Genomic DNA, 16,721 nt, shown 5'->3' with positions numbered 1-16,721 from the left:
AAGCGTCATTGATGCTCAAAATAAAGGAGAGGTGCTTGTGGTGGATGGGTTAGGAAACTTTACAGTTGAGTGGCATATGAGTGCCAACTTGAAAGCATTGAAGTGCATTGAAGTGCATGTATGGGGTGTGTGGTGGTCCTGATGCATTGAAGTGCATTGAAAGCATTGAAAGCATTGAAGTGCATGTATGGGGTGTGTGGTGGTCCTGATGTGCAAATCCATGCCTCTATTGCATGGCAGGAATGAACAATAGGGATTGGTACAACCCTACAATGGATTGTACAAAGCCTCCATCCAGAGACAAGACAAAGCAAGTAACTGGTGATAAAGACCAGACTAAGGCTAAAGAGAAATAAAAGACTAGGAGCAAGGAAAAGTCAACAAAAATAGCCGAATTCAAGGGTGAACCATGTATTGTGCCTGAGGATCCCAATTGGGATCCCATACTTCTTATAAAGGTAGACAGAGTTCACATTTATAGTTTACATGCTTCATCTTGACTATGCTCATTCCATTTTGCCATCAGAGCTATCGGATGCATGTTCAGAGAAATTTTACTCTCTAACATGGGCTTTCATGGTGGAAATGTGCAACTTAAAAAGGATGACAAGAAATCAGGTACCACTGGTGATGTTCTGGCAGATATGTTAATGGGAGAAGCCAAAGCTAGGAGGTTCTTGTCAAATTATGAAAATAAACAAGTTACAGCAGTATGGGAATGTTGGAAATCTCTATGCGAGCACACAACTAACTAAGCTAGTGATCCAAGGATGACAAAGCTTCATATGAGGGTCTGGATAGAGCTTGATAATTTTATAAAACTCTTATGTAAGCAAATGACTGAAGACGATTATGTAAGATAGTTTGAAACATCAATCAAGATGCTTGTGGAAACAATTGTAGCTGCCTAGGGGAACATGGACATAACCTTCTACCTAGTAAGAGTTTTTGCGTCATGTAATTCATAAATATGATATAAAATGATTGATATTAATATGTTTTTTTATATGTGAAGCATATTTTGTTTGCACATGGCCCATACTTTGTGAGGAACCAAGGGCCTCTTGCTACATGGAATACTCAAGGCATGGAAAAATCACACTATGCCGCACGTATCAACTATTTTCGTACAACTCAACATGGTGGCAGAAAAAAAAAACAAATGCACTACGAGATCTTTTCAACACATTCTGCCAAAGGCAAATGCAATGATACAATGAAATTCTTAAAAATCAGGTTAGTTTATACAACACAAAAATAGTCACTGTTATTAACACAATATATTATAAACCCTCATTATGCTAAATAACATGTATCTTTATGCAGGATGGTGATTGAGAAGGAGAAAAAGTCAAAGTGACACAAATTGTAATAAAAATTATTCTCAATACAAGTGGAAAAAAACTTTTTAAAAAGTCTTCTTTTTCACTTCAACTGATTGTCTTCCTCAAAGAAACTCCCTTCCTTTTTGGGGCTTTCTTTGGGCAGCTGTTTGCCCTCGTCTTTGGATAACTGCTTAGCATCGTCTTCTTCAGGTAGTTTGCCTTTATAGCTTAATAGCTTTTGGCGTTGATAGCCTCTAAGAGTATGGATATTCAAATTAGGAACTGCCTTTGGATACGTTGCATAACATAAAGAATACCCTACCCTCGATGCCCACAACCTTGGTGCATATCCAAAAATACGTATAGCCCTCCTTCTCTATCAGCATTATCTTTTCTGCATTGTGTTGTATCCTTCCATATCCTAAGTATGCTGATAGAACCTTTAAGGTCATCAATGGAATGAGTGGATCATATGAATATTTTGCGTGGTAAATGATCAGCATGCCTGGAGGTATCCTTGAAATATAGTTGTTGAGGGTTGAGTCTCTACCAACAAAAACTCATCTACTTCCACCTCGACTGAGGAATCCATCTTCATCTGCTATCTCAAGCTGTAAACAAAGAAAAAATTTACTTTACACCAATAAAAATCTTTTAAAAAATGTTGTTTATTTATTCTTATAAATACCTTTTTGTTCTCATCATTAACAAGTCGCCTATCCTCCTATAAGTCAATTGAACCTTGTGGAGGCATCTCTTCTTCTGAACATGAAATCCTCAGTTGCTCCTTTCTCATTTTAGATATTCCAATGCTATCTTGAATAGCTTCAAATTCTTCCTCTGTGGGAAGAGTGTCTTCTTGTTCTTCAAACTTTTTTATCCACAATTCTATAACTTTCGATGCATCGATGAAATTGTCGCCTGCTGCTTCTGTATCAAGCACTAAAAATTCATCAATGGCAGCTGGATCTAAAAAATCTGATGCAACTTGACATCCATCTGCAATTAAACCAATACAATAGTCCTCCCTTATATTCAACAACTTTCGAATATCTGTTAGTAGTACAAAACTCTTATTGTCCTTAGAAAGGATGGTAGGGATGGGAGAAGTATCTCCTTTTCTAAATCCCCTATAGAAACATCATTTTCCTCTGGAAGAATTAAACTTGCCTTAAAATCTACAGCAAATCTTTGCTCATTATTACTTCTTGCTCTTTATCCATGAACGTTTCTACATCATGAATTTTTTCTTGATTCTAAATTTCCCCTAGAAATGCTACAGAGGCTGGACACAGGAACTCTCAAGGCTACTCCTTTCAATATCTTCAATTCCTCATTTTACATGAAGATAAAAATGAAAAGCCACATGATGCTAAAGAAGCTTACATTTCCTACTATGTAATATACAATGCTCCATAGTAGTGACCTTCATATGGTCAGGAAGTAGGTCATACTTTTTCTGCAATCTGCCCTTTTCTAAAGTTGTCTATGACACCATGGTGAGATGATCAAACCTCACACCTTCAATAAGAATGTCAATGTAGAAAAAGCTTGCATTTCCTCTTCATAATAGTCCTTGAAGTGATCAACCACTAAACCCACTTTAAATTTGACATTGAAAGATTCCCTATAGCAATCAAATAAATTTTTTGCACCTGCAAGTTGTAGGAAGTCAAAGAGTCTCTCTGCTAGTGTTTCTTCTATCACAAGATCACCTTCATCACCTGAAGCCATCTCTTTACAGTTAACAACCCTGGAATGGTGTAGCTTAGGAGCACACAATAGAAACTAAGGGTTGTACAACCAAGAAGAAAATGTGAGGCTTGTCTTAGGAGCACACAATAGAAACTAAGGGTTGTACAACAACCAAGAAAAAAATGTGTCTTGGACACTAGGTTATACAACAAGAAATTCTAAGGTCTCCAGCATAGACTAAAGGTAAGAAAGACAACGCGATATGGGAAATCCACTTTGGTCGGATTGATCTTATCGCATCATGTTTCCACTAGGGGCAAACTTCTATGATGGGGTAATATCAGGGGGCTGAGGGATAGCACAAGGTGTTGGGGCAACTTAGGGGTTTTGGGGGGGCAGCTCACGGGACTGGGGCCGCTCAATGGAAAAATGCAAAATGAGGGCAAAGCATAAGTTGGAAAGACAACGCGATGGATGCAATCCGGTGTTAGGAGATGGACGCAATCCGGTGTTAGGAGATGGATGCTATCTGGTGTTAGGAGATGGATGCTATCGTGCTGTCTTTCCTAGACTGACAGATAGGGCAATCGATGCTATCTCAAGGGGCGAAGGGGCATTTTAGGATGTTGGGAGGGTAGCTCAGGGGGGCAGGCAAAGGAAGCTCAATGGACTGCAAGGCAAGGGGAAGACAAGCTTAGGGAACTGCAAGGACATGTTAGGGACAAGGCAAGTGAAAGACAACCTACAGGCAGCTCGGAGGCATAGGGTGCTCGGGAAGCTCAAAGACATAATTTTTTTAAAAATTAACAAGCCATTTATAGGCGCGTGATGCCATGTGGCAATGATATGGACGCCAGGTGGCCATGCCACCCATCCACATGTCTAAAACCACATGCCGTCATGCGGTCACATGTGTGAATGTACGATCACACGTGAGGCTGTCACACGAGTGCATACACGTATGCATTAACACTCGCACGTGTGGATACATGTGTCATCATACAGTTCAGTATTCCGTATGCCACGTGGCATAATTGAGGTCGTCTATAAATATATTGGTCTAGATAATATTTTTTTAATTGTACGTGCGTGCATAGGTGTCCTTTACCCCAGCTCCTGCTCTTGGTCTTCACCCACACATGCTGTGCATCTTTACCCTAGCTCCAGTGGTGTTCTTTACCCTAGCTCCAATGGTGTCTAGCTAAGCTTGTCCCAAGGGAATAACGACGCGATACTCATAGACCAGAGTCATCAAATTTCAATACATGCGTCGTTCTCCCACAACGTTAGAGGTGTGCTTATTCTACTCATATTCTCAAGGTTAATGTCTGTAATGTACATAATTTGCAAAGAAATCAAGCCTTCTTCTGCACATTAAGGGTTAATCAAGCTCCAGTGGCATTCCACATGGAGTTCCCACGAAACTGTTCTAAACCATTGCAATAGGGTACGTCAACCTTTAGGAAATTTGGGTGAAGAGTTGCTTTGCCAAGAAGGGTAGTAGGGTAATTCAACCTCACATGTATATGGTTTCAAAATTGGCCAAGTTTGCAGGGGAGGGATAGAAATAGCACAACCAGCTCTAGCACACATATAACTGATGTCAACAGTAGCTCACTAACGTGGCAGGAAAGATGAAGTGAATTTGAAGATCTGGTAGCACGTGATACCGTATATCGCGTTGTCTTTCCATTGTTGCTTATGCCTCCCACACCACTCTCTATGCAATTATATTGCTTTTGCAATGCTTGTTCCTCCCACCTGCTCACACCTTTTTCTGCACATAAAGAATCTATTAGAGAACTAGGAGCCACATGTTACTACTATGGTGGGAAAGTAGTAAATTAGGCTGGATATTGGTTTCCCAAGAGGCTTTTCCAAAGGAAGACATCCCAGTGTTGTAACTAGAACTCTAGTGTGTAATTTTTCAAATATAGCCAACTTTACAGGGGAGGGTAGGATTTGCAACAACTAGTAACATATGTATAAGTGAAATGATAGCCAGTAGCTCAGGAATGCTTCAGGAAAGATGGTGCGATTACGTTGAATAAATATATTATTTCTCATTTTACATTGGTTATCTTATCTTAATAATGTTGAATAACTATTTTACAAAATGAATCGACAAGCCAAGATAGATGGTTGTAAGTATTAAGAAAACTTGAGGATTACAGAGGACAAATGTTTCATACAACTAAAAGTATTTTCGGACCTTCTTCCCACCATAATACCATCTACCTGAAATTTGTAATCTGATGGTATTGCATCTAATAGAAATTTCAAAGACATATGCACATCTTTCAATGTCCATTTTGTATTTATAGGGAGACGACTCTATTGTCATCATCACTCAAGTTGACTGCTAGGTCATACTGCACAAATTTTTCCTCTGAATCCAATGGCATCCAAGTCCCTCTACTTCTCTTCCATCGTGTGTACTCTAAGCTAATGTACAAGGTTTGCCGAGAGATGTTGTATGCCATCACCACAGATTCAATGTAAGCATTACATTTTATAAGATCACCCCTATGGATGACTTCATTCACTTTCTATTCTTCTCCAATTGCATTATCCAAGTGAGACTCAGAGATATATGTAGATAGTCACATTGCTTTTGTCCTCTTCATGTTTGGATGACTTCATTCACTTTCTATTCTTCTCCAATTGCATTATCCACCAAGTGAGACTCAGAGATATATGTAGATAGTCACATTGCTTTTGTCCTCTTCATGTTTGCTTCTTGAAAACATGCCATAAATACATGAAGAGGTATAAAGCATGATAGCCTAATCCTTTTTGAAATCCCTCCTGCTTTCATAGACTTCTGAATATCCAAGACAATCTTGGATTGAAATGCTAATAGAGTACCTTTGTCTGGAAAGTCCCAATCTAATGAATTTAGGCTTGGTAAAGCCAAACTCTTTGGTCTTCCATATGCTTCTGGTCTTGTAGAAATAATATACTTAGCGTTGTATAAAAATATATGTTTATTAATGAAAAAAGCAAATAGTTGATCGAAAAATAATACTTTCCCAAGATCAGCATGCATGACTTCGAAAGTCCCGGTGAATGACTCTACAGGTTGCCACTCAATGATGGATAAACATCTACAACATATACAACAAGAACATAAGTAAAATTACAAAAAATATCTTACAATAAGCTTGCAATGCAGATGCTGGAGTAGAAGGATGCATGTGTATATCTCTTGTTGTGTACACATGTTGTACCTTTGCCTTTCCATCTTTTGCTATCTTTAATTCCAATATACGTCCCTTTCAATGGTATTGCACTAAGCCTCTTCTTTGCCTTTTTATCCTATGAGGACCTTTGCATGATGGTTGCATAGTCACCCAATCATTTAATTTAAAGTTTATACCATTCCACACACCCTGATCATCTTTAACATTATGAAGAATGCATGAAAAAATGGCATTAGGAGTGCACCTGAGGTTAGATTATTGTCTCGACATTATTAGATGATGAATAGAGAAGAGGATGATGCAAAAATACGACTAGAAAGACGCCTCTGGTAGATTAGGGAATTCAAATGTATTTACTAATTTTGGGAGAAACCTAAATTTTAAATTTTTATTTTTTGAAGTACTGACATTTGGCACGTGAGGACATGCCCTTGAAGTTGGAATCCACTAAAGTGATGTTGAAATAGTTGCGCCAAATTACATTACAGTGGTGATAACCCACTAAAATAGCCAAAACTAGTGAAGTTAGTAAAAAGTGTATATGCCATCCAATGTCATATTTATGGTTGAATGTCACATTTCTATTGGTCTAAAGCTTAAGCCAAATTCGGTACAAGTGATTAAAATGCGGCCCTTTTTTAAACGTTTTTGGCCCTAATGTGTTATGTGACCCATGAACATGCTTCTCCATGCATGAGAACTTCCAAAGAGCAAGCAAGAGAGTGTTGTGTATTCAACTCTTCAAAAAAATGCCTCCTAGGGAGATAAGGTTTCCAAAAACATAGAGGTTGGCTATTGGTCCATCTCAACATAAATCACGCCCCTTCCATAAGTGGGGAGGGTGCCTAGTCACAATAGCCTAGCCAATCGGAGGGGTAAATACTCAAAAATTATCCGTCCACTCATTAATGAAGTGTGGATGCCCAGACTCACTTATAAGTTGTCCAGCGATACTTTGATGAAGGTGGATATGCAAATGAATAAATTGAACTAATAGCTCTAGTAAGGTTAAATAAAGAGTTTAGAGTCACACCTACCACCTGTCTATAGCCCACAAGTGTTATCGTGCGGCGGCACGATTCACAAGAGGCATCCCATATTCATAAACTAGACAGATTAATCTTACAAGCAGTAAAACAATTTGACTCGAAAATAGTTCCAGGCATGCAAGTATGCCATGCATAAGAATGTGTTGGACAATCTCCCTTTCATTTAGCTTGTGACAAGCGGTCATTCCGGCCGTACACATTATTTTCCTAGGCCAATCTGTATACAGTACTCTGAATATGGATGCAGTCAGAAGTTCCCAGCCTCACATATCTAGCCTACTGGCCCTTGGCGTAGACATAAGTCCACTATCATGAGGTGCCAGTCCACATGATTTTTGACATAGACATGTCCCCTACCACACAAGGCATCATGTCCATTACTATAGAACTCGTCCATAGGTTCAAATCTTGTCCAAAGGTCGAAAGCGGAGAGAATACCCAAATGGTGACACATTGCTCTTTATCGAGCATCTTTTGCATGCTTTAGATTAATAAAGCAAATGCTTATGGGGGCATGTCTTTACTTCATTGATCTTAAGCCTTATTTCTTTACAATTACATTGAAGTGCTCATGAGTTTATCTCATGCTTTATTTCAATTTCGCTTGCCTATTTGCAATTGTGAATATTGTATGGCAAGAATGGGTTGGGCCTTTAAGTTTAGATTAAGAAGTGTCTGAGTCTTTCCACTAGCAGTTCTTAAGCCTTGTGAAGAGATTATGAAAGGGACTTCTATTGAGTGGATCTAAGCCTGTGGCAAGCTTGAAGCTTCATAAGTTGCTACAAAGTCTTTTTTCTTGGTTCTGATGCAAGGTCTTCAGCTCCATAACCCATAGATCTTGGAAGCCACCATTATCAACCTAAGCGGTTGAAATGCTTTATCAAATACCAAAATAATGAACAAGTTACTTACATCTGAGAAGAGTTGACCACACATGTAGAGGCTTTTCTTTGTTGTGATGACACATGAGTGGTGTGTTGTGGTGGTATGGATGTGAGGGGTTATTGCATGCAAATCAGGTCCCACAGAGAATACTTAATTTCTTTCATTGGGCTTCCCACAAATTAAATAAACGTATAACTTGTCATCTCTTGATAGAGCGATTAAAGCATTAATATGTACACATCAACTGATATGGAACATTCTTAAAGAAAAGATTAAGAATCAATTCATTTTTGAGTTTTCATACTTTTATAGAGTAAGACGAACTTATTATATTAAGAGAGATGTACTGCAAAATACATTGTAGCTCCACACAAGCTTACTAAAGTAGCATCGATAGTTTATCAACATAGTGACATTATGAACATACATATTGTCCACATGGATCATATCAAAATGTCCATAATCATGTTTTTTTTCCATAAGGTTCAAGGTTTCCCATCTTGAAGACAAAAAGGGACTTCTTTACATATGTCGCAGAGAAACAATAAATAGCATCCAAAACATAGTTCCAATGTTGAAATCAAATGCATGCAAGAAAAGTACCATACCATGGTAAAGTCTTTCAAAAAAAACTTTGACTTAGCTTATTCTTAAAAACATTTTCTTGGCATAAACACACCATAGTGGGACATCATAACCCTCTACGAACTTTGTGTTGCCCTTCCATCCACTTTTCACATATACAGACTGGTCCTTGTGGCGACGACGAGTAGCCCACCATGGCTTGACTTTTTTGGAACTTTGGCTAATCAAGGTGTTGGAAGTCGGAGTTCTTAACAACCATCATCTTATATATCTCAAAGCCATTAAGAAGGAATTCATGATTGCACTTAGTCATGGATTCAAAAGAACTAAAAGAACCCATGTGAACCATGTATTTTCATCATGGCTATTTACCTTTATAGCCACATCAAAACACAATAGTCATATATAATTATCATTTTGATCCCAAAAAGAAGAGAAAACCAAGATCTTCTCAATTAATTCGTTAGCATAAGCAAGACAAATTAGGGTAAGAAAGATTCGTTTCTTTTCGACTGGCTACCAACTTTCTTTTCTTCTTGGGAGGACTAGGGGAAGTGACTTTCTCTACTTTTATATTCTTTGCCTTTGATTTCTTTTTCAATGCTAGGGGATTTGCGAGGATCTCAAAGGCTTTCCTATCCCTCATTGGCAAGGGATGAAGAAATTTGTTGAACTTATATCTCACCCTGCTTACAAGTGTCATGTCTCTATCCATCAAAGTGACTCTTCTTGCATGGGCAGCACATATGAAGCTATCATTCATAAAGTCTATAAGGAAGTCTTCACAAGCTTCTTGTAGACATGCCATTGCACTTCTCTGCCATCTATAATGTCCTTGCCCTTTGATACTGTCACTTACTTTTCTTACAATTCTTAGGAATGGTGCCCTAGTGGTAAAACCCTAAGATCTCTCTAGATAATTGTTATGCATAAACATGCATAAATCAGGCATAAACTCATCCACCCAACCACCCCCGAGCCCAAGGGATGCACACATGAAATATAATGAAGTACATCATACCTCTACCTTGATGTCCCATACCATCAAGAAGTATAACTCCAATCCAATAGCATGTAGCTATAGTGTGAAATGGTAGGTGAGTAGATATGATCCTCTACACAAGAGACCATAGCCTAAGCCTCCAAGCCTCCAAGCCCCACTTGAGTGTGCCCCATGCCCCTATTATATATAGGAGGGCCCTCAAGTAACTCTTGACTCTCCATTTCCCATGTATGACCCTTGGATGCCTGACCCTAACCTTAACCCTTAAGGTTAGTCCTAACCCATGCTCCACTAGAGCTTGTTCCCATGCTCCCATGCTCACAAGCCTAATGTGGGTTAGCCTCCTAGTATATGCACACATAATGTGCATATAACATACTTTCCCTCTCTCAAAACATTGCACTCTTGCAATGAAAAGAAGGAGAACTGCGCTAAACAATCTCAACCGACTCCCAAGTCGAAACCTCTATTTCCCTATCTTTCCACCTAATTTTAACCTCAGGGATTAGTCAACTAGAAAGTTTCCTTCCTTAAATTCAAGAACCTTATCAGGTTCATGTGAAACATAGGATAATTCTTCGACTTCAAGGAGTAACTGTGTTATCCTCACCTCCCAGTTTCCCTTTCAATCTATTGATATAAAAGACTGGATGAACTCTAACATGTGGAGGTAGTTTAAGTTCATACTATGCAACCGTACCAATCCGATGTATAAATCAAAATAGACCATAATATCTAGGAGATAAATTCGAGCATTTTTCTATTGACAAAGTCTGAGAATCTTTAGGAACATTTAAATAAACCAACGCTCCTGGTTCAAAAAACCAAATTGAGCGTCCTCTATTAGCATAAAACCGTGCCCTATCTTGAGCATAAAATCGTGCCCTATCCTGAGCACTCCTGATAGAATCCCGAGCTTCAGTCAGCATTTCCTGCATATCACACAAGAAATCCCTCGATGCATCAAGCTCGATGTCCTTAAGACCGACATCAATAGATGCCCTGGGTTGATACCCATACATAAGCATGAACGGACTAAAACCAATAGCCGTATGTTTTAAACTGTTATAGGCAAATTCCATCATTGGAAGATATTTTTCCCAATTTAATGCTTTTCTAGAGACATGCATGAAGCATATCCTCTACAATCTGATTCATATGCTCTGTTTTCCCATCAGAGTGCAGATAATCAGAGGAATTCATACTCAAAGTAGTTTCCTCGTTGTAAACCATTCGGAATAAAGTAGAAAAACATGGCATTATAACAGCAAGAACCAGGTATCCATCGACAGCCCGCCCCGATGTACCCCACATCTGCTCATGGAATTATCGGTGTCTCGAGTTACCATATCAACATAGAGAGTCATCAACGTCTCGATGAGTCACATATGTCCATCCGTAAACCATCAGGTTGATTGTATAAATCACCTAAAGTACGAAAGTAGAGAAAGAAATGCCAACAAAGGAAAAATCTAAATTTCCTTAATCTGAACACAACAAGAAAAACTCGTTAGAACTCTAAAGAATGAGATTTCAACAAGTGAAAATGTCGACGAGATTACACTCATCAATACATGCAGGCTATAGATAAAAGAAGTTTATCTAGAGAATGCCCACACAATAACTTCTAGTGAATTTAGAAAATGAGATTGTCTTTGAATGTTGAGGTCAACATGCTAAGTGATGTAAGCAAAGCATCAATCTTGAGACCAAATTATCCCATAAGATAATATATTTGAGGGATCACTAGCGTCCCATACCACCATGATACCACCCATACATACCTTAACAATTTGAAACTCCCTAGTATGCCGTCTAGGAAAATATGAATAAAATCCTGTATAAAAGGAATAAGATGGCCTTATCCCAAACTTTCACATACTAAAATCTATCTCTATATACCAGAGACCACATCAAGGAATAACTCTTTTCGAGTACATCATTAGAAAAGAATTTTGAATTATTGGCGCCTTTCTAATGATAACTACCCAATAAACACAATAAAACTGGGGTAGAAAAATAATTCACCTAAATACATAAGCAACTAGGTATCCAAGTTGGAATATGTACAAGAGTACAAGCAATATACTCCAAAATTATATGAAAAAAACAAAGGCAAATGCTACCCTCAAAGCACATGAAATTATCCAAAAGATCAAAAGATCCTTATAAAACCATGGATAAAAGCATAGAAGCTCCTCGAATCCATGAAAACCATAGTTGATCATAAAAATCAATGCATACCATCTAATGAACACTAATCATGCCAAAAGAAGCATTAAAATTGGTGGCCAACTCATCAATCCGGAGTATATGAACGTGGTGTTGTTCAAGCAAAACTCCAAAGTAAGCAAGTGAAACACATGTGTGTAGCACTCAATAAGAAAACCCTAGACACAAGTGATCGAGGTAGAACCTGATGAGTCCATATAAAACTTTGAAAACATCCAATAAAATCCACCAAAACAAACTGATCAACTGACCCATGATAGAATTTGTCTTAGGCTTAGTAGACCACACTTAAACAAGTGCAAAATAAATTATCATGTACAAGTGTCAAAGGTGAGACATACTTTGAACATAGATTCTAGCCATCACTGAAAAAATTAAGAATCATGTCCAAAAAGAATGGCTAAACAATGGTAAAAAATCATGAAGACATCATTTAGAATTAATCCAAACAAAAATATCTACTAATATAAGGTACAATCGTATTAATACTATGCGAATAACCCGCATCTATCTAATGTCAACAGCACGAGAAAACATACTTCAACATTAAATAACCCTCGAAAATATTAAATTCTCGAGAAAAAGAATTATCATGATTTTTCCCAAATTTTTTCTAATTTTATAGGACCTCAAAAAACGATAATTTTGAATTCCACCAAACCTATCTTATGGCATTCCAAACCTATATTTTTCCAGAAAATTTTTAGCAATTTCATTTGCCAAAATACCATTAATATTTTATAAATACTAATTTTTTAGGATTTCTAAAAATAATTTCTAAAAAGTTCTTTTTTTTGAGAATCCCATTGTTCACGAAATTTCCAATTCCGCTTGACAATTCTCAAATCCAATGAAAATTTACAATTTTAATGGATTTTCTAATTTTTGGGTCAAAAAATATATTTTTAAAAGAATTTGAATGGTCACAAGCGCCCGAATGGACACACCACATGCCAAACACCAACCCCACATTTTTTCAAAATTTAAAATAACCTTTATCTAATTTTTAAGAATTTTTTGAAATTTTAATTTACCCCCCGAACGCATAAGAATATGAACGGTTAAAAAATTTTAGAATTCCAATGGTTTTCCCGGAATACGGAAAGCCAAAAGTCAAAAAACATCAAAATGTGAAAGGTCAAAAGTTTTCGGAATCCGAAAGGTCAAAAAATTTTTCGAAATTCGAAAAGCCAAAAGGTTACCCGGGAGATGAAAAGCCAAAAGGCTCCAAGAGAAATTTTCACAGATTTTTTTTTCCAGATAATCCAATCTCTTTTTCTCTTTTTTTTTTCAAGCTTTTTTGAAGAGCTTAGAAAAGTTTTTTTAATAAAAAAAGCTCTTTAAAAAAAACAAAACAAAACCTTAATAAGCTTTTTAAGCTTATAAATTCAATTTTTTAGGGGGGGTGGCATTTTCTTTCTGCCCGCCACCTACAGGGAAACCCCCCCTGCGCGTTTGTGATTGAAGTGGAGAGAGGAGAGTCCTCTCTCCTCACCCCTCTCTCCTCTCCTTCTTTTCCATTCCTTCTCTCATTCTCCACCCCCTCCTCTGTCAACAAAGAGGAGGATTAAGCTTTAATTAAAAATTTACTTAATCATAATTAAGTAAATTTACTTAATTATAATCATAATTAAATATTAATTATGATTAATGTTTAATTAAAAAAAATCCCAAAAAGGGGGAGTTCACACGACCGGGAGGAAAATAGACGAGAAAAATCAGATTTGAGAGGCGAAGAGGGTCCCACGCACACGGGAGAGCATTTCATTCATCAACATGCTACCCCCTACTGCATTTTAGCAAAAAATCGGTAGAAATTTGATCGCATACCCGCCAAAAATCCCGCAAAAAAATCAACCAGATCCATGCCCGTGTTCAGAAAACAAACTCCAACTTATTTTCTTCCCTGACGCATGCGTGGGTATCTTGCGACCCAGAGCCCGAGCACTGTATGCTCAACACCCTCTAGGTTCCTTATTTTAGCAGGTGACCTAGCACTTCACTCATAGGCCGCTTCCTTGGTCCCTCATCCACCGTACTGGAAGCTCACCATTTTAATGGAACCGAGGCTGGTCAAGACCTCGACCGACCTTGCCATGCGAGACGTCCTTCATTGACTCTCCGTCAACTGTTGCAACCTTTTCACTTAGGTCCGCACGACCTCATTCACAAGATGGTCAAAATGCTTCCCCAGCATTCTTTACATAAAACAATCTTTAAAAAAAACAGGTTTCATCTACAAATATAGTTCCAAATAAAATTCCCATCTTTCCTCATCACTCCACATCCTTTCACATTATTCCTCATCACTCCACATCCTTTCACATTATTCCTCATCATTTCTCATCTTCCCACATTTCTCATCTTCCCACATTTTTCTACATCAATCCATATCATATCACATCAACTCACATCCAATCACATTATTTCCACATCAACTCACATCCAATTACGTTATCCTACATCAATTCACATCCAATCATAACATTTCCACATCAATTCACATCCAATCACATCATTTTCACATCAACTCACATCTAATCACATCATCCCACATCAACTCACATGCAATTACATCATTTCCACATCAACTCACATCCAATCACATCATTCCACATCCAATCACATTATTCCCACATGCAACCCACATGCAATTACATCATTTTCACATCAACTCACATCCAATGACATCATCCCACATCAACTCACATCTAATCACATTATTCCCACATTAACTCACATCCAATCACATCATCCCACATCAATTCACATCCATTCACATCATTTCACATCCATTTCGCATCCATTTCGCATTCATTCACATCCATTTACATTATTTCACATCCATTCACATCTATTCACATGATTTTACATCCATTCACATCATTTCTACATCAATTCACATCCATTCACATCCAGTCACATCATATCACATCCATTCACATCATCCTATATCTGTTCACATCCATTCACATCATTCCTACATTCATTCACATCCATTCTCATCATTCCTACATTTATTCACATCCATTCACATCCATTCTCATCATTCCTACATTCATTCACATCCATTCTCATCATATCACATCTATTCACATCATCCTACATCCGTTCACATCATCCTACATCCGTTCACATCCATTCACATCATTCCTATATTCATTCACATCCATTTACATCCATTCTCATCATTCCTACATTCATTCACATTAATTCACATCCATTCCCATCATTCCTACATTCATTCACATCCGTTCACATCATTCCTACATTCATTCACATCCATTCTGATAATTTTTACATTCATTCACATCCGTTCACATCCATTGAATGATTTTATAAAATTTGTTCTTAACCTTCTTTATTTTTCTGACTAGTGAATAATGCTCAAAATTCCACTTTTAGCATAAAAATATCTATGCCTAGAATATGATAGGAATTCCTCTTTTTGCTTTATTAAGATTATGCATAAAAATAAGATTTATCTTTTTTCTGAAAAATTTTGCCATAGCTTCGTTGCAATTACTGAGAATATTCAATTTTCTATTTTAAATTGAATACTTGTAATGAAAATATGATAGAAACTCCTCTTCTAGACTAAAATTAAATTATGCATACATAACATAATTATAATCATAATTATGAATAAATCTCTTGATTATTCTAAAAGTACCATTCTTCATTTCCAAAAATGTTAGCATAACCCTCTTTCAATTTAGAATGAGTTAATATGATTTTTCTTACTCATAATCAAGCTAAAAAGAATCATTTTTACTAGATTAAAAATCATGAAAATATCTAATCTCTTTCTCTAGCTTATCAAGCCTAGAGTTTTGATTAAAATAAAGAGATTATCATTGACAAACATCCTTCTAACAAGGATCTAATCATAAAGATGATTAATCTTTCCAAAAGAGAAATTTTCTTAAAGGAAACATTATAATTAAGCATAAAGACTAGCATTAATCATTGAAAAACTTGATTTCAAGAGGAAACCATTCCATTGAAAGCCTCTCAAGCTTTAGAGGGGTTGAGAAGAAGAAAATCATTGAGAGAATTGAAAGAAAAACCATTAAAATAGGTTTACCTTTGAATTTGGCTTGATTCTTTAGCTAGAAGTGAAGCCCACGAGCAAGTCCTTGGCCACCAAGAGGGGGAGGGTAATCTCCAAGAGAGGATGGAGAATAGAGAAGCTCCAAAGCTCTCAAGAGAAGAGGCAAATAGAGGGATAATAGAAATTACACTAAAATGAAGATAATAATGGCATGTAAATTCACAAAGATGAAAATAAAAAGGAATGAGGATCTATTTATAGGTGATGGAGGCCACTAACCAAGTCCAACTGGGTTCTAGAGATTTTCAGCTTTAGTTTGATCCAATTTGGACAAGATTTGGATCAGTTTGGTTCCCTTTCTTAGCTAGTTTGCACCAGGAGAGAGGAGAGATAAAATATCTTGATTTTTTGAATAAAAATGTTAAGCAATGATGATAAAAAAGGTGCCTACCTCGAGTGGCTTTCCCTCCTTACTGAGGTGTCAAAAATGCATCATTTTACCAAAATATCTCATTTTTTAAACTAATATACCTTAATTTTTAACTAATAAACCCTGTACTCAGTCAACTCTTCATCTTATGTGAGCATTTACTCATTTTTAGGGTATTTTCTTTTATTCTTTGCATTTTTGTCATCCCAACACTTGGATTAATCCTATTGGCCCTTTGGAACCTTATTTGGACCTTAATC

The sequence above is a fragment of the Cibotium barometz genome, chromosome 7 (assembly GCF_041138505.1).
Source record: "Cibotium barometz isolate CiBa-2024 chromosome 7, ASM4113850v1, whole genome shotgun sequence".
Classification (NCBI taxonomy): domain Eukaryota; kingdom Viridiplantae; phylum Streptophyta; class Polypodiopsida; order Cyatheales; family Cibotiaceae; genus Cibotium; species Cibotium barometz.
Note: the sequence above shows the minus strand (reverse complement) of the source record.